This window comes from Hirundo rustica, chromosome W, assembly GCF_015227805.2.
Source record: "Hirundo rustica isolate bHirRus1 chromosome W, bHirRus1.pri.v3, whole genome shotgun sequence".
Classification (NCBI taxonomy): Eukaryota; Metazoa; Chordata; class Aves; order Passeriformes; family Hirundinidae; genus Hirundo; species Hirundo rustica.
In genome coordinates, this window is record NC_053487.1 from 30,626,081 (window position 1) to 30,647,554 (window position 21,474).

A 21,474-nucleotide genomic window follows, 5' to 3' on the forward strand; every position below is an offset into this window, starting at 1 on the left:
CCAGCATCCTCTCCCACAGCATCCCTGCTTTGGCCTTGGGAAACGGCTTGTGTTTATCCTAAACAGCCATGATTTGTCTTCATGCCAAGCTAGAGGTAATTTGAGGCTGCTCTCTTGTTCATCAGATCCTCATGTTTCATTAAAAGAAATTAAGAAATCCTCCAATTCAGAATAGCAACAGCCTGGAGTAGGAGAAACCCCTCCATGCCTGAAGCTGTGATTCCCAGTGTGTCACACCCTGAGCAAGACTGAACCCCAGATCTTGGCCAGGGCCCTCCTGAGCTCAGCTTGGCCCCAGGGTTCTGGGTGCTGAACTGCAGGGGGATGCCTGAGGTATCCCTGCACCACTGCCAGCTGTGTCCCTGTTGGAGTCCAGGGCATTCCTTTGGCCGCCCTGGAGGGTCAGGGACCTGGACAGGGGCGTCTGGGACCCCAGCCCAGAGCCCAGAGCTCAGAGAGACACTGGATTTGATTTCAGTCCATGGGAGAGGCTTCTTGCACTGCAGGAAGCATTGCAGGCCACAAGAGTGTAAAAAATAGTAGTTTAGAATATCACAGGGTGAAAAAACAGTAAGTTTGGTGATTTATTAAAGAAATATGGGTATTGATCTAGTATCGATACCCAACTGTGACGGACAAAAACTCTCTAACAGTTTAGAGTTAAAAAGTGTATGTTTATTACGGCCGGGCAGCACGCGGGATATTTCCCTAATTCACACTGCGAAATTCACAGGTAATTACAAAGTCTTTTATTTACAAAAGTGTTGAATATCCAAAATACAAATGCATATTCATACCCCTGTCACCTCCCATTCCTCGCTTCGTATGCTAATTGGCAAAAAGGCTATTAAGCATGCGTACTTTGTTTCTTAAAATGAGTCGGGGGTCTATTTTGGGGAGGGGTCACCTAAAATGAGGAAGTAAGATGAGTCTTCCTCGTCCTGACCTTTCTACCTTTTCAATGCATTCGTGACAAATGATTCCTTGGTAGAACTTACAGTTTCCTGTGTTCAATGGGTCCTTTAAGCAGGAAATCTGCAGCTATCTTATGTCTTATTTACCACATTCTGTTTTTCTTGACAAGGACAACTACATAAACATAAACCTGACAAGAAATGAGTTACAAGATCCGGGGTAGCTTATCTAAGATCCGGCTTCTGTTAACTGCGAACAAAGATTACCTATCTACTTCAGCTAGTTCAGCAACTTATTATCTTAACTTTCCTAAAAAAATCCTTAGTTCCTCAAAATTAACGTCTCATTCCCCACTTCTTCTTTGAAATGAGTAAATTCTTTTACTCAGTATACAGAGTCTTCCTCATCTATCCAAGCTGTACAGCTAGTGTCTCTCAAGACTAAGCCATACGCCTTTGACAGTGATGTTAAAGCTGCCACTCGTCGTAGCATCCTCTAGTTCCAAACAAGTATTACAATGGATATGCTGACCAAAATAAGCAACACAACTATAGGGTGGATTAAGGTATTCAATATTCCGGTTGCTGTTGGTGACCACCCAAAAAGCACATCCCACCAATGATGAGACAAATGTTCCTCAAGCCTTTTAAAAACGCCTTTGATGGTCTCTGTGTCATGGTGTATAGTAATTTGAGCAACTAAGTCAAATTCATTCACCCTCTAATGTCCCTTCACATATGTATCCTAATTGTCTCCTCACAGTACAGGGCTCTAGATTAATAGTTTGCCGCTTTCCTTTAATTTCTCGGGCCCACATTCTGTGTTCAGAAGGGTACAATACAGTTCCCTCATGGTTTAATCCTAAGGGGACTATTGGGTGTATTAAGTCCACTGAGGCATCGTGTATAGTTTTCTTCCCTCCCACTAGCTTGCATTTGTGACTTTTAGTATCTTGTTTAAAGCCTTACGAGAGTAAGGATCATAGGCTCTTCTTTGGCACTGGTATATCCCAGTCACATTATACCTTTGTGGTATTGCATTGACTCCTGTCATGGTTAAGGTAATTACTACAATAGTTACAACTTTCCACATAATGTCCAAAATAACTCTTAGTCCATTTATTCGTTGTTCCGAGTGAGGTTCAGCTTTAGTTCGTTATCGCCTGGTGTGGCTTTCCAAATTCCTTCTGGGGCTTTCTTCACTCGAGAGTGATGGATCCAGGCCTTCTGTTCTTGGATCTTGATTGCAGTGAAGGTAGTGAGGAGCACCTGGAATGATCCTTCCCACTGTGGTTCTAAGGTTTTTTCTGCAAAAGACTTAACATACACATAATCCCCAGGTTGTACATCATGTACTGGCCCATCTAGTTCTCTGTTTTGAGTTCCAGCCACATACTTCTCAATTTCTCTAAGTTGTTTATTTAGGGCCACCATATATCCATGTAGGGTTTCTTCCCCTACTTGAATGGATGCTGTTCCCCCTTGCACTGCATATGGCCTTCCATACAATATTTCAAAAGGGCTTAGTTTCTCTTTTGCTCTTGGTTTTGTCCGAATTCGCAACAAGGCCAATGGGAGAGCCTGAGGCCAGGGCAGATTTGCTTCTTGCCCCAATCTTACAATTTGTTGTTTAATCAAATGGTTCATCTTTTCCACCTGGCCGCTAGATTGAGGGTGGTATGGGGTGTGCAATTCCCAGTCTATTCCCAGGTGGTGACTTATTTGCTGCACAATTTTCGAAATAAAGTTTGGTCCCCTATCTGAGGATATGGTGGCTGGAACTCCAAATCGTGGTATTATTTCTTGCAACAGCGCTTTGGTCACCTCTCGGGCCTTAGCTGTCCTGGCAGGAAAGGCTTCTGGCCATCCTGAAAAGGTGTCAGTTAACACCAATAGGTAACGATACCCTCCCTTCCTGGGCAGTTCTGTAAAATCAATTTGCCATTGTTGCCCAGGTCCACAACCTTTCCCAATTTGTCCCACTTTAGGCTTTGGGGTATTTTTAGGGTTAGTTCGGAGGCAAAGACTACACTGACGAGTTACTTGTATCACTGTGCCCTGCAATTTCCTGGCCATGATTCTTTCTTTCAAATGGTTATACAGGGCATCTATTCCCCAGTGTTATTTTCTCATGTTCCCTCTGTACTAATGACCACAACAAATAGGAGGGTACTACAAGTTTCCCTTCTTCTGTTACAGCCCATCCCTCCTGATTATAACTTGCCTTTTCTACCTTGATAAGTTTCTTATCTTTCTTATTGTACACCGGCTTACCTTCAATAGAAACTTTTCCATCTGGAATCAATGCTGCCTCAACAGCCTTATCGGGTACCTCACCTTTTGCTGCTTCTTTTGCCTCTCTGTCCGCCAGCATATTCCCTTCTTCCAATTCAGAGATCACTTTTTGGTGTGCCTTTATGTGCATTACGGCTACTCTCTCAGGTAGTTGTATGGCATCTAATAGCCTCAGTATCTCTTGTGCGTGTTTAATACTCTTGCCTTGTGAATTCAGCAGTCCTCTTTCCTTCCAGATGGCTCCGTGAGCATGAACCACTCCGAATGCATACCTTGAGTCCGTGTAGATGTTGATCTCTTTTCCTTTTGCCAGCTCTAGGGCTCGGATTAAGGCAATTATTTCAGCCTTCTCTGCAGATGTATTAGTTGGTAATGGCCCAGACTCTATTACCTCTCTGCTTGTGGTAACTGCATACCCAGCATGCCTTCTTCCACTGACGACATAGCTGCTTCCATCAGTAAACCAGGTGTCAGCATCCTCAAGCAGGGCGTCCTTCAGATCTGGGCGGCTCGAGTATGTGGCTTCAATGGTCTCCAGGCAGTCATGGATCACTGGTTCTCCTGTACTCCCGCTGAGGAAGGAAGCTGGGTTCACAATGTTAGTTACCACAATTTCAACATCATCTTGTTCTACCAGTATGGCTTGGTACTTCAGAAATCTCTGTGGGGAGAGCCAATGTCCCCCTTTTGCCTCAAGGACTGCAGACATTGTGTGAGATACTAGCACAGTCATCTTCTGGCCTAGGGTGAATTTGCGTGCTTCTTGGATGTTTATTGCTACTGCTGCAACTGCTCTGAGGCACCCTGGCCATCCTTTAGCTGCTGTGTCCAGTTGCTTGGAAAGATAGGCCACTGCCCTCCGGTACGGGCCTAAGTTCTGTGCTAATATTCCCAAGGCAATCCCCTGCTTCTCATGAGAAAACAGGAAAAATGGTTTACTCACGTTTGGAAGTCCTAGGGCTGGAGCTGACATAAGGGCTTTCTTTAGTTGGTTGAAGGCTCGGGTTGCATCTTTTGTCCACTGAAGATCTCTGCTCCCTTCCGTGATCAAGGCATACAGAGGTTTAACAAGCAACCCATAGTTATAAATCCACAGTCTGCACCACCCTGTCATGCCTAAAAAGGTTCTTAGTTCTTTCACTGTCTGAGGTTTTGGGGTCTGGCATATTGCTTCCTTGCGATCCTGCCCCAGAGTCCTTTGTCCAGCACTTACTTCGTAACCCAGGTAAATAACTGTTTGCCTCTAAATCCTTGGCAAGCTGTTCCCCAAATATAGTGGGGGAGTTCTTGTACCCTGCGGTAACACACACCATGCGAGCTGAGTTTTTCTTCCAGTTTTAGGGCTTTCCCACTCGAATGCAAAAATTTTCTGGCTGGCTTCATGGAGAGGGAGGCAAAAGAAAGCATCCTTTAGATCTAGAACAGTAAACCAAGTTAGTTCAGGTGTTAAACGGGTTAAGAAGGTGTAGGGATTGGCAACCACTGGATACAAGTCTTCAGTTACCTTGTTAACAGCCCTTAAATCTTGTACTAATCTGTATGACCCATCAGGTTTCTTTACTGGCAGAATAGGAGTATTAAAATCAGATTGACACTCTCTCAGTAGTCCTAGCTGCAGAAAGTTCTCAATAATTGGGCTAACCCCTTCTATATCTTCTTTCTTTAGGGGGTATTGTTTAACCCTTACTGGCTGTCCTCCTTCTTTAAGCCTGATTTGCACTGGTAGTGCATTCTTTGCTCTTCCTGGTATATTGGAGGCCCACACTCCTGGAAATACTTGATCCATTATTTTCCTAAAATTTTCCTTTTCACTTGCCACTTCAATTTCTTTGGTTATTAGCATTAAGCTTAACAGTTCTACATATTGTTGATCCTTTACCTCCAAACTAATTTCCCCATTTTTGAATATTATTCTTGCTTCCAGCTGCTCTAGCAAATCTCTGCCCAAAAGTGCAGATGGAGCATTAGGCATGTATAAAAATCGATGGATGCCCCACTGTTTTCCCAATTTATACTTCAATGGTTTACAAAAATAAGCTCTTTCAGATTGGCCAGTTGCCCCCTTTACCATAACATAATCATTGGTTACAGGTATTAGGGCCTTATTCAACACTGAAAATGTTGCCCCTGTATCTATCAAAAATTTCACTTCTTTTTCTTTGTTCCCCAGTTTAACTATAACCAGAGGGTCCCCTAGGGTAGGGCCCTCCGGTCCCCTTCAGTCCTCTTTTACATGAGCAACTACTTTTTCCCTTTTCTGATCACCTTTTCTATGTTCATTACCCTTTCTTAATTCTGGGCACTGGTTTTTCCAGTGACCAAATTTCTTACAAAATGCACATTGATCTTTCCCTAGTCGGGGTGGTCCTTGTTTTGGTGGACCTTGCCCATGTTTCCCTTTTTCTCCTTCTTTTACTACTGCTGCTAGTTTCTTCATCCCTTGTTTATACCCTTCTTCCCGGTTACTAAAAACTCTCCAGGCCTCATCTAATAAAGTTTCTAAATTCCGGCTGTTTGGGCCCCGGATCTTCTGGAGTTTCCGCCTGATATCTCCTGTGGATTGTCCTAAAAATAAATTTATTAATTGCTGCGTTCCTTCATCAGATCCAGGATCCAGGGTGGTGTGTCGGCGCATTGCGTCTCGCAGGTGATCTAGAAATTCAGAAGGTGTTTGAGAGGGGCCCTGTTTGATAGCATATAAGGCTGACCAGTTTATGGTTTTGGGGATTGCTCTTTCTAGCCCTTTTACTATTAGTTCTTGGTATCTCTTTAACCGCCCTAACTCCTCATCATCATTAGGATCCCAGCCTGGGTCTTGAAGGGGAAATACATCTTTAACATCCTCCTGTGTTGTCCTACAATCATCTTCAGCCAGATCCCCAGCTACTTTCAAAACTAATTGCTTCTCAGTTTCTGTTAAGGCATCAAGTAGCAGTTGCAGATCTGCCCAATCAGGTGAATGCTGCTTAACGATAAACTTCATTTTCTTAGCAACCCCTATAGGATCACTTCGATAGCCCTTAGCAATCCTTTCCCAAATTTCTAAATCAATTGAGGAAAAGGGAACTTTAATCAGTTTTGTTTCCCCATCAGAGGTTATTGCTTGTCTTAGAGGCGCTTGTACGACAACTCTGGTTTGTTTTCGGGTCCTTGATGCTATAGGTCCTCGTGAGGGAATCTTAGGACCTGGTGAGAGGGGTTCAGGTTCATCCCACTCACTGTCACAGCTAGGCAGTGGTGGATCCCGAGGTTTAGGAGTGGGTGGAGAAACCCCTACCTCATTTGCTGTCCTCCCTAAGGAAGATGAAGCTAAAGATGAAGTGGGGGGGGTTGGAGTCAATGATGGTTCTGAATTTGCGTCCCCCACCACCCTCCTCCTTTCCTGCCTCCTAGGGGCTGGCTTAAGTATGTCTTCTGTCTCTTGTTCCAAAGCCTCTGCTTGGTAAACTTTGTCAGGATGGGTGCACCTCTGATTTATCGAGCAGGTACTACAACACCGTTTGGGCTTCCCTTTAGTAGCTTTATTATCCTTTTCAAGGGCTAATACTAAAGGATCAGATGGTGACCTCCTTCCACAATCCCTTTGCCACTCGGGATGATTCCTGAGAGTGAAAAACATATCAGCATAAGCTACTTCTTGCCACTTTTGTTCACGCCGAAGGAAAAGCATCAATTGTAATAATGTCTCATAGTCCAGTGTACCGTTTGCTGGCCACTTCACACCTTCATCAAGTTTATATAATGGCCACCATTGTGTACAAAGCTTAGCAAGCTCCCTCTTAGTTTCGGTACCACCACAGCCCACCAGTTCCTTCCAGTGTGTTAAGATACACCCTAAAGGGCTTCCTCTGGGAATCTCTTTGCTCTCATTTGCCCCCATGTTTAGAATCCCTTTTGGTCCAAGATGTTACAAAACACAAAGCAGACTACTTCAACTACGCTTCTCAGCACCAAAAATTTATCGGCTATTTCTGCTAGCTCTGGGCATAAGTTCTGGGCTCTCTGCTTTCTGCACACAATCAAAGCCTTTTCTTAGAGAGACCCAACTCCAAACACCAACCGATTTAGGCTCGCAAAGAAAATAGCCAGGGGTCCCTCACGACCCCAAACACACTCCACCAGAAGTTTCAACAAGGTCCCGCCGAAAAATCCTACCGATTTCGGCCGGGACACCACACACAAATCCCTCCGTGAGAAGGAGGTGGGGGGTAACCCTGATCTCACGCTGCCTCTCCACTCCTCTGTGGTTAAGGACTACACCACCAGGACTTTAGAATATTGCCACACACACTCTAGCAACTGCAAGCCTCACAAACAAGCAAAACCTTTTTCCCTTTAACTAAAACACTCACTCGCCAAAAGAACTTCTTAGGGTTTTACAGGGAGTTTAGAGACGCGGCCCGAGGCTGCAGAGCCTGGATTCCCCTGCGGTTACCAGGGAAACAAATCACCCCCTCCCAATTGCTGGGGCTGGCTCAGGTTTCAAACCTCCTTACGCCGCTTGCTCCTTTTAGTTCAAAAACAAACAATTTAAACTTACACAAATACTTTTTTCACCTAACAAAACGTGAGCAAAATTTTGTTGCCAAAAGCACACGCTGTTCAAGCTCACACACAGTCTAATTCCCCTCCAGCACACAATCTGGATACAATACAAACACTTTAAATCCTTCCGCTCTTGGAAACAGAGGTATCCCTCCACTGATCAGGCGGGGAATTCAAAAGGTTTTTACAACTTCAAGCTTGCAAAACTCCTAAAACCATTTACACAGATTACTAACACACTCCAAAATCACACAAATCAAAACGCTTACACAAACTCCCACAGACCACGATACATACGGTGCACCAATAATTCTTCCACACCTGAAGACACAAACACACAAAACCACGAGACCACAGAACACGGATCCGTTCACACCACACACACTCCGTGCACTCGGGGCCGCAATCGGGATTTTCTGGGACCCACAACGGGACCCTTCGCGTCCCAGCACGGGCTCGCCACACGGATTACGGATTGTCAAGGTACCTTTAAACCACAAACTGTAACCGGAGCCACCGCTGCTCCTAATACACAACAACAACACCGGTTATTTCACTGCCGCCGCTGCCCCCTCACGGGACACGGACTACCAAGTCATCTTTAAATTGCAAGATGACATAACAAAAAAAACCGGTTACCGCTGTCCCCACTACGGGACACGGACTACCAAGGCACCTTTAAACTGCAAGATGACACAACAAAGACAGGTTGCCGCTGTCCCCACTACGGGACACGGACTACCAAGGCACCTTTAAACTGCAAGATGACACAACAAAGACAGGTTGCCGCTGTCCCCACTACGGGACACGGACTACCAAACCACTGATACCAAGCTCCGCAGAGCTGTCACAACTTTTACAAACAAACCCAAGAGGCGTATGTTGTGCACGAGACGTCTCTCAGTGTCTTACCAACCGCCTATACCAAGGTACCTATTTTCAAATATAAACATACCTTTTGTCCGTAGTTCCAGCAGGTTCTGGTCTTTCCCCGGGTAGTCAGCAGGACCGCAGGAGCCCTCTTCCCAGAAAATTCCGGGTGGGCGCCCAGAGGGGTCCTGGACCTCGCTGGCCCCACGGCCAGAGAGAGCAGTCTCCTGCCTGGCTCGCCAAAATGATTTATTAAAGAAATATGGGTATCGATCTAGTATCGATACCCAACTGTGACGGACAAAAACTCTCTAACAGTTTAGAGTTAGAAAGTGTATGTTTATTATGGCTGGGCAGCACGCGGGATATTTCCCTAATTCACACTGCGAAATTCACAGGTAATTACAAAGTCTTTTATTTACAAAAGTGTTGAATATCCAAAATACAAATGCATATTCATACCCCTGTCACCTCCCATTCCTCGCTTCGTATGCTAATGGACAAAAAGGCTATTAAGCATGCGTACTTTGTTTCTTAAAATGAGTCGGGGGTCTATTTTGGGGAGGGGTCACCTAAAATGAGGAAGTAAGATGAGTCTTCCTCGTCCTGACCTTTCTACCTTTTCAATGCATTCGTGACAAATGATTCCTTGGTAGAACTTACAGTTTCCTGTGTTCAATGGGTCCTTTAAGCAGGAAATCTGCAGCTATCTTATGTCTTATTTACCACATTCTGTTTTTCTTGACAAGGACAACTACATAAACATAAACCTGACAAGAAATGAGTTACAAGATCCGGGGTAGCTTATCTAAGATCCAGCTTCTGTTAACTGCGAACAAAGATTACCTATCTACTTCAGCTAGTTCAGCAACTTATTATCTTAACTTTCCTAAAAAAATCCTTAGTTCCTCAAAATTAACGTCTCATTTGGGATTCTTGGCATTGAAGTGAATGGGGCAAGATGGAGAATTTAGGGCGTTGTCCCTTTCTTCTTCCTTCTTGTTCCCTCACTCCATTTCTGCAGTGACGTTGGCACAAAGTAGTTAGTGAGGATTGGGTCAGAGTGAAGATGACCTTTTTAGTAATAGTGATAGACATTGGTAAGAAATAGTAAATAAAGAATACGTAGCAATTAGTATAAAAGATAAGGACAGCCCAGAGACAGGGGGAGTCACCAGATGTCCGAGCCGCGGCAAACATCTTTTGGACACTGAGAAAATTGTAAGATAAGAACTAATAAACGAAGCATGTAACCTTGAAGACTCCGTCTTTTCCTGCGTTTGGCACAGAGCTTTGCAGAGGGCCAGAACTCTAAAACCACCTGAATGCCGGGGAATTTAAACTCCGGGGAAAAGGAGCCCCCGACATGTCCCCATGAGAGCTGTGACATGGCTGTGGTCACTCATCTCTCTGTTTGGGATGGTTATCCTGCCCAGGGTCTTGTGCAGGGGATCGGGGACACCCAGGATATGGCCAGGAGCTGTTGGGGGTCCCACCTGTGCAGCCCATGGAGGGTAAGCTGTGGGGCTCTGGAGTGGCCCCACCCCATGGGTGTGGGGCTGTGAGACCTTGGGGCTGCTGGGCCCCCAGACTGGAGCAACTGGAAATGGGGGGGATTCACAGCACAGAGACTGAGACTATAAAGGGAGCTGAGGAAGCTCATAAGGAGGTGTAAATTGGAGCAATATGGGCTCTGTGTGTCCTGATTTGGCTCCGGGGAGTTAAGAGCTAGTCTTTTCCCTGAGACTGGGATTGCTGGAGTTGTTCATGCTGCACACAAGGGAGTTTGCGATCGCTGAGCAAAGCTGATACAAGAGATGCAGGGCCGAGGTTTGGGATGATGAGTTTTACATTTGGTCTTTCTGTGGTTATTGCACATTTAAAGTAAAAGCCTCCTCCTGAAGATCTGCTTTGTTAATAAAGGATCCTTGTGTACGCTCAGATAAGGGAAATAGGGACCAAACTGGTGCCAGTAGGCTGAAAATGGGTGGCAGTGGGTTAAACTGGAGGCATCTAGGAGAGCTCAAATGCCACAAATCAAAGCAATTCCATCTGGGAATAGGGGGACTGGGTGTGGATGGAGGCGGCTGGGCTGGGAAAGGAGAGGTGGGTGATGCTGTAGCCTCCAGCCCTTAGCCTAAAGTGGGACTTTGGCTCCTGGCAGAGATTTTCCTCCTGCCCACATCACTCCTGTGTATGAGATGTGAAATGAAAATGAATCTGTATAATGCTTAAAGCCAGGTTGGACAGGGCTGGGAGCAACCTAGGATAGTGGAAGATGTCCCTGCCTTTGGCAGGGGGTGGAACTGGATGGGCTTTAAGTTCCCTTTCCATCCAAATCATTCTGGGACTGTGATTCTATAAATGTGAGTTCCATCAATGAACACACACAAAGACATTAAGAAACTCCAATTCTCACTGAAAACTTGGCATTGCAATGATATAACACATCAATACTCCATGGACTCCATCCATGTAAACGCTCTTCAGGAACATTTGGCTTGAGAGGTTTTTTTCATTTGCTTTTTCTCCAAAACTGCTGTTCCTACTCTCACAAAGGTTTTGGGGCCTCCCCCGTGCAGCCCTCATGCTGTGCCCTGGCAGGAGGCTCTGGCTGCAGCCCTGCCTGTGCCCCAGCCCCTGCACCCTCCTCCTCTCCTCCCAGCAAGTTCCTTTGCTATCTAGGTCAAAGATTAGCAACAGCAATACAAAAAAGAGGAGAGAAAGCAAAAGCTAGCAATGCGCCTTTCATGCAGACATTATTTGCTGCTCAGCATGGAAAACACATCCCCCCTGCACTTCAGGCTCAGCTTTTCCACACCAGGCTGAGCAGGAGGAGGAGGAGCAGGCAGATGTGGTTGCATGCCTGTGGAGGGATCAGCAAGGCCAGCCTGGAGGCAGGGCTGTCCCAGCCCCAGAAGCATGTTCCCACCCTCCCACTGCCTTGGCCAACCTGGCTGGTGATGCCCATGGCTCCTCTGGGGAAAGGGACAAGCTTGGCCCCCCCCTGGGTGGCCCACAAGGCCCCTGGGGCATAGAAGAGCTTTCCCTGGAAATAAATCCCTCCCCTGCAAGGCACAAAGTCCTGTGTGCCTCCTCCTCCAAGGGATCGGTGTCCTTGGGCTGTGCTGAGTGCTGGGGGTGCTGGGCAGCTCCAGAGGGTGCTGGACAACCCTGGGAGGGTGTTGGAGGTGGTTGGCAATCTCAGGAGGATGCTGAGAAACACTGTGAAGGTGTTGGGGGTGGTTGGCAGCCCTGTGAGGGTGCTGAGGGTGGGTGGCAGTCCTAGGAAGGAGCTGGGGCTGGTTGGTAGCCCCAGGAAGGTGCTGGACAGTCCCAGGAGGGTGCTGGGGCTGGTTGACAGCCCCGGGAGGGTGCTGGGGCTGGTTGACAGCCCCGGGAGGGTGCTGGGGCTGGTTGACAGCCCCGGGAGGGTGCTGGGCTCAGGTGGTGGCAGCCCAAGGCAGCATGGCCATGCCTGCCAGCCCAGATTTTTTCAGCCCAGTGCCTGCACAAGTGGGTTTGCTAAAGCTGCAAGTTGATCTCATGGAAGGAAATTGAATTGTCGGCGGGGCCAGGTTTTATCTGGGCTTTGGGCTCTGCTGTCTGGCTCGGCCTATTAAGGTTTGCTCGTCAGATTACAGACACAGCTTGGGGTGAGAGGTCACGTTTAAATCGTGCCTCTTTCCTTTCTCATCAGCGGCAGTGGCACTGAAGGTCTGGAGAGGTTTTGGGGAGCTGGGAGTGGATGGATGAGTCCCTGGACAGCTGGCTGTGGGCACTGCAGGGTGATCTGGGAGATGCCAGGTGAGGGATCTTGTTCCTAAATGTGTTTTTCTCCCAGCCACAAATGTAGGTGACCTACTATTTTTACTCCCACAAAAAAATAGGAAGGGAAAGGCAATACTAAATATTACCTTTCTCCTCTAATCACAGGGCTCTGGGAGCTGGAGATGATAGGGAATTTATAAATACAGTCAGAAGGTGCCCACTGATACCTAAAGTGAGGTGTGTGGGGACACTCCTCAGCAGTCTGGGAAGCTATGGCTGCCAGGACTGGCTGGAATAGGATGGCTGGTGAGTGGCTTGTTAGTGCTGATGGAGCCTGGCTGTCCCCTTCCTGTCCCCCCAGTGCCCCTGGGTTAAGATTCTTTAATGACCTTAATTGCCAGTTCATTTACAGCAGTCACTTTCCCCAGCATGGGAACAACATCTGCTCCCCCACATTGCCCCTGGAAACTGCTCCTATTCCACACCACAAAAAATATCCAGAGCATTAAAATCAGGATGTTTTATAGGGGAGCTGTCAGGCAGCTCCAATCCAGGCTCTGACCTACTTAAAAGTTGTCCTAATCAGGGGAGGCATTTGTGTGTGTGCTGAGTTCACATCTCCACTTTCATGTGTCACCCTGGCACTAGGAAATGGAAATGGGAATTATTTACAGAATGGAGGAGTCATATTGTGGGAGAGGAGAAGGAGGCAGGGGAGCAGTGCTGGGTATCTGTGCAGGAAGGGCACTGGAATCAATCCTGGTTCTTCTCACTCATGTTCTGTGGCACTGGAGCCATCTGGAAATGCAGGATGCTATGGAGGCTGTGCCTGGAGGAGGAGGAGAAGGAGGAAGAGGAGTGCTCACACTGCCCAGCAGGGACAGGATTCTTGAGTTCAGTTGCCTCTCCTGCCACAGATTTCCCGAGGAATGAGCTGGGTGTGGTGCCCCACTGATAACCAGGAGCTCCCAGCCCCTCCCAGGACCTGAGCTGGCAGGGCTGTGGTGGGGGAAGTCACATTGGGGTGAAGGAGGGTCTCAGCTCACTGGGTGTCACCTGCATCCCATCCCAAATGTGTCATGCACCCCAGGGAACATCCCAGAGCACAGATCCTAAGTCAATGCCAAGGGATTTGGTGCCCCTCTGCTCTGCTGGGACAGCTCAGTGCTTCCAACGTCCTTGGCTCCTTGGCATGGGCCAGGGATCTGCTTGGGAGGTGTTGGGAATTTAAATGTTCCTAAGGCCAAATCCCATTTCTGTGTCACTGTTTGGCATCACACAGGGAAGAGGGACACACAAGTAGGCAATGGGGGCACCCAAGCAGGGAAGAGCAGCACCCAGCCCCAAGTTCCTGGGAGTCAAGAGCCAGCCAAATCATTGTCCCTACCCTGGCCATGGAAGTGAAGCCTCTGACTGGAACATCCTGTTATCCTTGGCTGTTTTGGAACTTGTCTGTGCTCACCCTTGGTTCCCACTCACAGAGGTGTTTGGACAAAATAATAGGAGCTGGGGGAAAATGGAGCTTCAACCCCTTGGAGAAGGGACCAAACCAGGGCCTGCTGGGCAGTGCAGCCTCCCAATTCCCAAATTCCTGCCCTTGCTCTCAGAGGGAGGTGGGATACTGGATCTGCAGACGTCAAAGGGTCAATTTAATGGACTGTGCCAGGGGTATCTGCGACTTCCCACTGCCCCCAAGGCTCTCAATCCCTAATTAAACTGTGCACAGCATTCCTTCCCCATCACACCTCATAAAAACAGGAACCCACCAGACCTGGGCTGGGCTGCTTCAGGATAATGATCCAGCACAGAGCTGCTGCAGATCCACAGAGAACAGGGACCCTGCCAGAGGCAGCGGGACCTGAGGGGGACATGGGTACTTCTTTCTGTGTCTCTCGCTTTGGTTTATGTGCAAATAAGTCTGAATCCAGCATAATGAGAGGGAAAAACAACAGCAGAATTGGGAATGTGGCTGGGAGTGTGACTGAGGTGGCTCATGGGGCCACAAGAGCTGGGAACTGCAAGGATATGGCTGTGGAGGGCAGGGACAGCCCAGCACTCTGGCTTCTGCCAGGATGAAACCCAAGAATATGGCAATTTTTGGAGCCACAAGGTGGTTGGAAGTCAGGGATTAAAAGAGAACATGAGATGGGAATTTTAACATTGATTCTGTAGAGTTCCCAATACTTGGAACTTAAATCTTCCATCTCCCAGGCTCCATTTAGGCCAGGAAAACATGGATCTCTTATTTTCTCTGCTCACACAGAATGTAAGGAGTTTTTCTGGAGAAGCAGCTTGTCCCTTTGTCCAGAGCCATCCCTGGCAGGATTTTAAAAGCTGTGGCACTTGAGGACATGGGTGAGTGGTGGCCTTGGCAGCACAGCGGACTCAGAGGGCTTTTCCAAGCTAAATGGCCCTAGGACAGGGACTCTCCAGGCTGGAAAAGCTCTGGGTGATGCTTGGTCAGGTCTTCCAGCATGGGCAGGAGTCAGAAGGCTCTGCTGCCTGGGCCACCATCCCCCTTTAATGTGTTTTACACATGTGATGAATATCGAAGGAATTTGTTTTTTAAAGCCTGTTTTGATTGAAACTTTGGCTAGTGGCGAGCAGGATTTAGCCAGTGGGATACCTGGGGGAGGCATTTCCCTTTCTTCCTCCTCCTCTGGAGAAAGAGGAGGGGGTGATCAGAGCTGCTGGAGGGCTTGCAGGGTTTGGGGCTGTGGGTGGGAGCAAGAACCCCTCTTGGTGGGAATGAGGAGGTGTTTGCAGGTCATTCCAGCATGTTGTCCTAGTCAAATATTTGTCTAGTTAATAAATATATTGTTGTTTTGTGCAGTGAGGAAATGAGGAGACTGCAAGAAAAATAATGAAAGGCCTTTCTTGTGTAGCCCCGTTCTGCAAGGAGCTGGATCAGGCCCTTGCCTTCTCCTTGGCCCTCCTGCTCCCAGAAACCCTGCTGCAGATTTCACAACGGCATGATTGACAAGATTAGGAATTATCTCCCCCTCTCCCTACATATAAGGTTACTGCTGCTCCAGGCACAGTGTGAAATTCCCCTTGCCGGAGCTCATTAAATGGGTCAATGGACGCGTTCCAGCTTCTCTGCAGTTCACAAAGGGATGTTCTGGCCACCCCACCAAACCCTGTCCCAGGCTGTTGACGAGTAAGTGCTTCCATATGGCTCACCTCAGCATCTCTTGAAAGATAACACACCGCTAATGGCTTGCAGATTCCACGGATGCTCATCAGAAACGTGCAGGGATAGGGGCTCAGGGCTGCCTTCAATCACAGCTGATTGTGACCGAGGGGACCCGCGGGTTCCCTGCCAGCCCCTGGCCCCCGCAGACCCTCCCTCGGGCTGGGGGCAACAGGAAAGGGCAGTGGGTTTATGGAGTTGCCTCGGGAATTGGGAGCAGGAGAAGAGTGAGCAGCAGCCACTGTCCCAAAGGCACCAGAGGCTGGAGGGTGAGGTGGTGCCCTCTGAGCTTTCATGGATCTAAACAACTCCTGGGATGAGGAACTACAGGTACCCAACAGTGGCAAGAGCTGGTTCTTGTCCTGGATGCACCCCCAGGGCATCTGGATGCCTTCAGGCCATAAAGCCACAGACTTGGGTTTGGTGATGTGAAGACAATAAAATGCAAGGAGAGCATTCCTGGCGAGATGTTTGCCTTTCTCCCCTTCTTTTGTTTCTAATGATACTTCAGAATTGGATATTGGGAAGAAGTTCTTCCCTATGAAGGTGGTTCTGGGCCTGGTATGGAATTCCCAGAGAAACTGTGGCTGCCCCATCCCTGGAAGCATCCAAGGCCAGGTTGGACAGGGCTTGGAGCAACCTGGGATAGTGGAAGGTGTCCCTGCCCATGGCAGGGGGTGGGATAGGATGAGCTCTAAAGTCCTTTCCAACCCAAACTGTCCTGGGACTGTGAGATTCAGTGATTCAGTGATTCAGTGACAAGGACACTTCTCTGAATCACATTTACTGTGAGGAACAAAATTACAAATTTCTCCCTGACACTCATCCCTACCCATGAATCCCTGCAGAGCAGATGCTCAGAAACTCATCCTTGTCACCCAGCCACAGGCATGGCCTGGCATTTCTCCTCTCCTGCAGTTGGGTGGCTCCTGTCACTCCGTGGCACAGGGAACATTTTAGACACACCCAAACATGCCATTCCAAACACTGCTGTTGAATATTTGAGGATCCAATTTATATTTCATGAGCCCATGTGTAGAATTCATGCAGCAGAGACACAATGGGGTCAAGAGCTCATGTGAGTCAAAGCATCCCTGTGTCACAACAGGCACTGTGGGACATGGGTGTCTCTGCTCAGGCTGCTCTCCAGCACCCAGCACCGCTGTCACCCTGTCCCCACCTGCAGGGAGGTGGTTTGGGATGCTCTGAGATACAAATCCCTGTGCTGGAATATGTTAGAACACAGCTACAGTTTGGCAAGCAGGGTTTTCTCAGCTCTCCCATCATCTGGAGCCACCCAGCAATGCTGTTGTGATGCTGTAGGTGAAGTCTCGGGATGAAGTTCCTGTAATCCCCAAAAATGTCTGCGTGTGACACAGAAGGGTTCAGGAAGATCATCCAGATCGTGGAGCAGGGATGGAATGCATTGCTGGAGGAGCTGTGCCCTGGGTGCTTTATGGGCTCTAAATTACCCAGCTCAGCATCATCACCACCCAATGAGGTCCCCCCATGCAGGGTATTTGTGTGACTAACAACCCCTTAAAGTCCTGCTCCTGGATCCCAGCACTGATTCGCTGGAATCAGGATGGTGGAAGTGCCCTTAACACCTTTCTGGGGGGTTTTGGCTCCCCAGAACCATGGGCCCTGCTCTGAGGGTGGCTCCCAGGCATGGCTTCACCTCACCAGGCTGTGCTGAGCCTCATTCTGCGTTCCCTGTGCATGGCATGGGGAAAGCCCGGCTCCAGGGAAGCTCTCCCTGCTCCATGCTTCTCTCCAGGGTAATTCCACAGGTATATTCAGCACAGGCCTCTCAAAGGGAAGGCTCCCTCTGGGACTGTAATAAATGATCAAGCCAAATTTCGTGAATCAAAATATAGTTTTATTTTGAGACTTAAACTCAGTCTCTAACAGCCACAATTAAAAGGAACAGCGTCGAACCCCAGGTTTCGGCACTGGGTGAACACAGAAACGGACTCTATCACTCCAAATCTACCCTGTTCACAAAGTGTGTCTCGAGCTTCTGGCTTTTATACAGTCTTTCGCTAAACATGAGAAGCTACCTTACTTCTTGTGTCCCTTTTTGCTTCATCAGATATTCATGTCCATGTCTCCGGTCAGTTGAATAGATTTCCTGGGGTGGAACAATGTCTTGATTGCTTTCTCTGGAGTGGTGTTTAGAGATGTAAAACTCGACTGGAGCAGATAAGATACCTATCTGGTGTTGATCGCTGCATCATTAGCAGGTTCATGTCTGGGGGGGGGGGGGAACGGGGCACGTCTTATCTGGTCACTTCTTCTATTCACTGAGTAAACGAGTGTTCTGGTGGTTTCCCGGCAGGAACCCCCCCCCCCCCCCTTGTTTCTCAATCCTCCGTGTCCCCCTCACATTCCGCTTTTCAAATCCCAAGTACATTTTATATTTTACAAAGTTTAATTGAGACCGAACGCGAATTAACTTTAAATTACATATCACAGGGACCATCTTTTCCCCACTAGAACCATTCACTGAGTGGCCCCACAACACTGTGGTATCTCCTCTTCCAGGTGAGCTGCACGAACAGCTGGGTTGGGAGAGAGGGACTGTGGTCCCAGGAGGGAAAAGGGGATCCCTGTAATCCCTGAAGGCAGCCTGGCACTGGGGCTCTGCTTTCTGTCCTCCCCTCCTTCAGTGAGAGGCTGGAAATCCCCACCCATGTCTGCTTTACATGCTGGAGCTCAAATAAATGAAATTGCCTTTAATTATTCTCATTACTTTCCCCGGGAATGCTGGAGTGAAATGCAGCATTTAGTTGTGAGCTACAGCAGGGCTCTGCCATTCCTCCTGCCCCCCAAAACACTGCCAGGGGCCCCTGGTTCCTGCCTCCAGACCCTGGACACACACAGAGCTGCTGCTCCATCCCGGCAGGATGAAAGGAGGGGACAGGAGGGGAAGGACCCGGACAGCGTAGAGGGTGAGGGGAGAGCAAGGGGGAGCAGGGGTCAGGGATCGCAGCCAGACAGGGCTGACCTGCCCCTTTCCTGACCACCTCCAGCTGGATGAACCCTCAGAGAGGGGGGAGAGGAGCAGTTCAGGAGAGTGGGGGGGTTCTCACACCTTCACGGCCCATCACAGATCAGCAGGAGGTGTCTGGCCATGGGGCACTTCCACCACACTGCATTCCCTGTTTGTCCATCCTGGGAGGTGCTGGGGGATGGATCCTACCCCTCCACAACTGGGAAAATGGGACCCACTCCCAGGCGGGAGGTGCTGCCTGAGCTACTCATGCTTGGAGAGGAACTGCCAATTATCCTTCCTTGTTTAAGGATTTCTGGGCCTGCAGCTTCGTGAGGTGCTGGCTGACACCTTCCAGCAGGTGTTTCCTGGGATATTTAAATCCACAGGTCAGGCAGGCTGGCTCTGGGGGGGGCTGTGAGGCTCCAAGGGGGTTCCTTGTCATGAACACCCACCTCATGTCTGTCCCAAAGTGAGTTGGGACCACAGGGATCAGCAGTTCCTGCTGGTTCCTCAGAGCAGGCACCACTCTGATACCCTTGGCTCTTCTTTCCCCACCTCCTAGTGTGGAAAAATAGGATTTTCCTTCTCCTAGCAGCAAGGCTGAGGAGAAATTCCCTATCTCCTGATCTGTGAAGGAAGGAGCACCTACCTTTGTGCCCAGCAGAGAAGAAAAAGCAAATGAGACCCCCACCCCATGGGACTTCCCAAGAAGACCTTCCAAGAAATCTGAGACGTGGGGAAGGGGAACGGGGGGGCTGGGAGCCCCATTCCAGATGGACACTGGGCCATTCTTCTGGAGAAGGTCTTGTTCCCCTCCAAGGTCAGCCATAAGTGACACTGAACCCAGCGGGGCCTTTGGGAAGGAACCCTGAGACACGTTTGCTGTCAAATGGAATCTATTAACAGGGATTAGAGGCTTTTTCCCTCAATCACCCTGTGACACTGTGATGGGCTGAAATTGCTGTGAAAGCATCATTATTAAAAATGGGCCTATGAGTATTAGAATGGACAGAAGCTCCTTGCTAAATTTAGCAGCAGCCACCAGAGCAGGGAGTGGAGGGGAAATGGCACCAGCAGCCCCAGGAAGGGGGTCTGGGAAACCTGGATGAGGTGGGAGCAGAGGGGGCTGGGGCATCACCAGCCCAACTCTCAGCACGGGAGGCAAAGTGGTTGCTTGGAAATGCAGCAAACACACCACCATTTGTGCTCCAAGTGCATCCAAGAAGCTGGAGATGCTCCGGACATGCATATCATGCTCCTTCAGGGAGCTGACCTGGCTGAGAGCATCACCAGGGACAGAGGGACACAGCTTGGGGGTAAGAGGTTGTAGTGGTTTCACATTCAATAAATTCTGGTCTTAGTAGTCACTCTTTTTCTGTGGGAGAGAGACTAGGAGAAAAACAAAGCAGGCTCAACCTTAAAAATGAACAAATAGTCTTATTAACACACACTAAAAGAATGGAAAAAGAAAGTTGGGGAAAAATCTAAAACAAAATAGAATGAAGCTCCAAAAACACTCTTCCCTCCCCTTACAAACTGTTCACTTTCTTACAAAACAACATAAAGAGACAAAACTAGTAATTTTCAGTCAGTTTCACCATCTGATAATAGTCTTTCATCAATTCTTTAGGAGAAGAGTCTCTCTTAGAGTCATGAATCCCACTGACAACTTAGAACAGTTCTCTTGTGGGTTTTTTAACTGTCACAAAAACAGCCGCCCGGAGAAACCTGCCTTTGTGACCCCTCCCATTAGCAGGTTCCCAAGCTGCTTATGGGTCATGGGTTTTAGACTTTTGCATACTGGGGTGTCACCTTTTAAAGATGAATAACTCCAAAGCAAAGGATTCTTCATCTCAAGGTACAGAGATATCTTCTCACTTCTTCACTGGCGCAGAGGGCTTCTCATCTTTATCTCTGTTCAAGCATCTTATAGGATTAATATTACTTAGTCTATCACAAACCCCTTTGCTCAAATCTACACACAAATCTAAACAATCATCTCCCCAAATGCATATCTTTCCCATGATTTAAAGGGATAATCTAAATATAGAGTTCATGTCCATGACTCAAATAAGAATGGAACAACCAACTCTTCAACCCTCTGTCCCAATAGTCTTTTCACTCTCGCTCTACTGACTTCATGCTGCTTCTTCTTTATGTTCACTCTGTCCCTTTCTTTTCTCTCTCAGAGAAGGGCCAAGCTCTGGAAGCTTCATGTTGCCAGGAAAGAGTTAAATCTGCTTGGAGTCTTTGTATCTCCCTCTGTAGCTCGTGGTGTTAGATGTTCAAGGCCGTGCTGGTGAGGGAGGAAGAACTCACACAGAAACATCAGAGGTCAGAGCACCCGGGCAGTCCAGAATTACAAAAAAACCAGGCAGGATCATAAATGCCTTTTCGGCCCGCCCCTCAGTGTAAATCAGGGTGGCCTTGGCCTAAATGGTGCCCATAGCTCTTATCAGGGGCCCGGCAGAGATCTCTCCCTGCTCCAGGGAAGTTTAGAGAAAGTAGTTGTTGTAAAGCAGCAATCTCACCTTCCCCCCCCCCCCCCACCCGGGAGCTGATGGAATCTGGCCAGGCCTCAGGCCAGCTCCCCTGTTACCCTGGTTTTTCTGAGTTTTTTTATTAGCCTTTTGATTTTCATAAATGGAGTCAGATCTTTTAGTTACTGTAGAATATTAGAGCAGTTCTTCTACCTTTCCCACAGAAGTAATATAAACAAATCCTTTGTTTTTCATTCTTTGTCCTTTGTTTGCATATTTCTAACCTGAAAACAATTGTAACTGACAATTGGTCTGGCCACTGAGGCTGAGGGGTGGAAACCCCAAAAAGCCAATCTTCTGCTAGACCCACAAATGTATAAAAGTAAAAGAATAAACAAAGGGGTCTCTTCT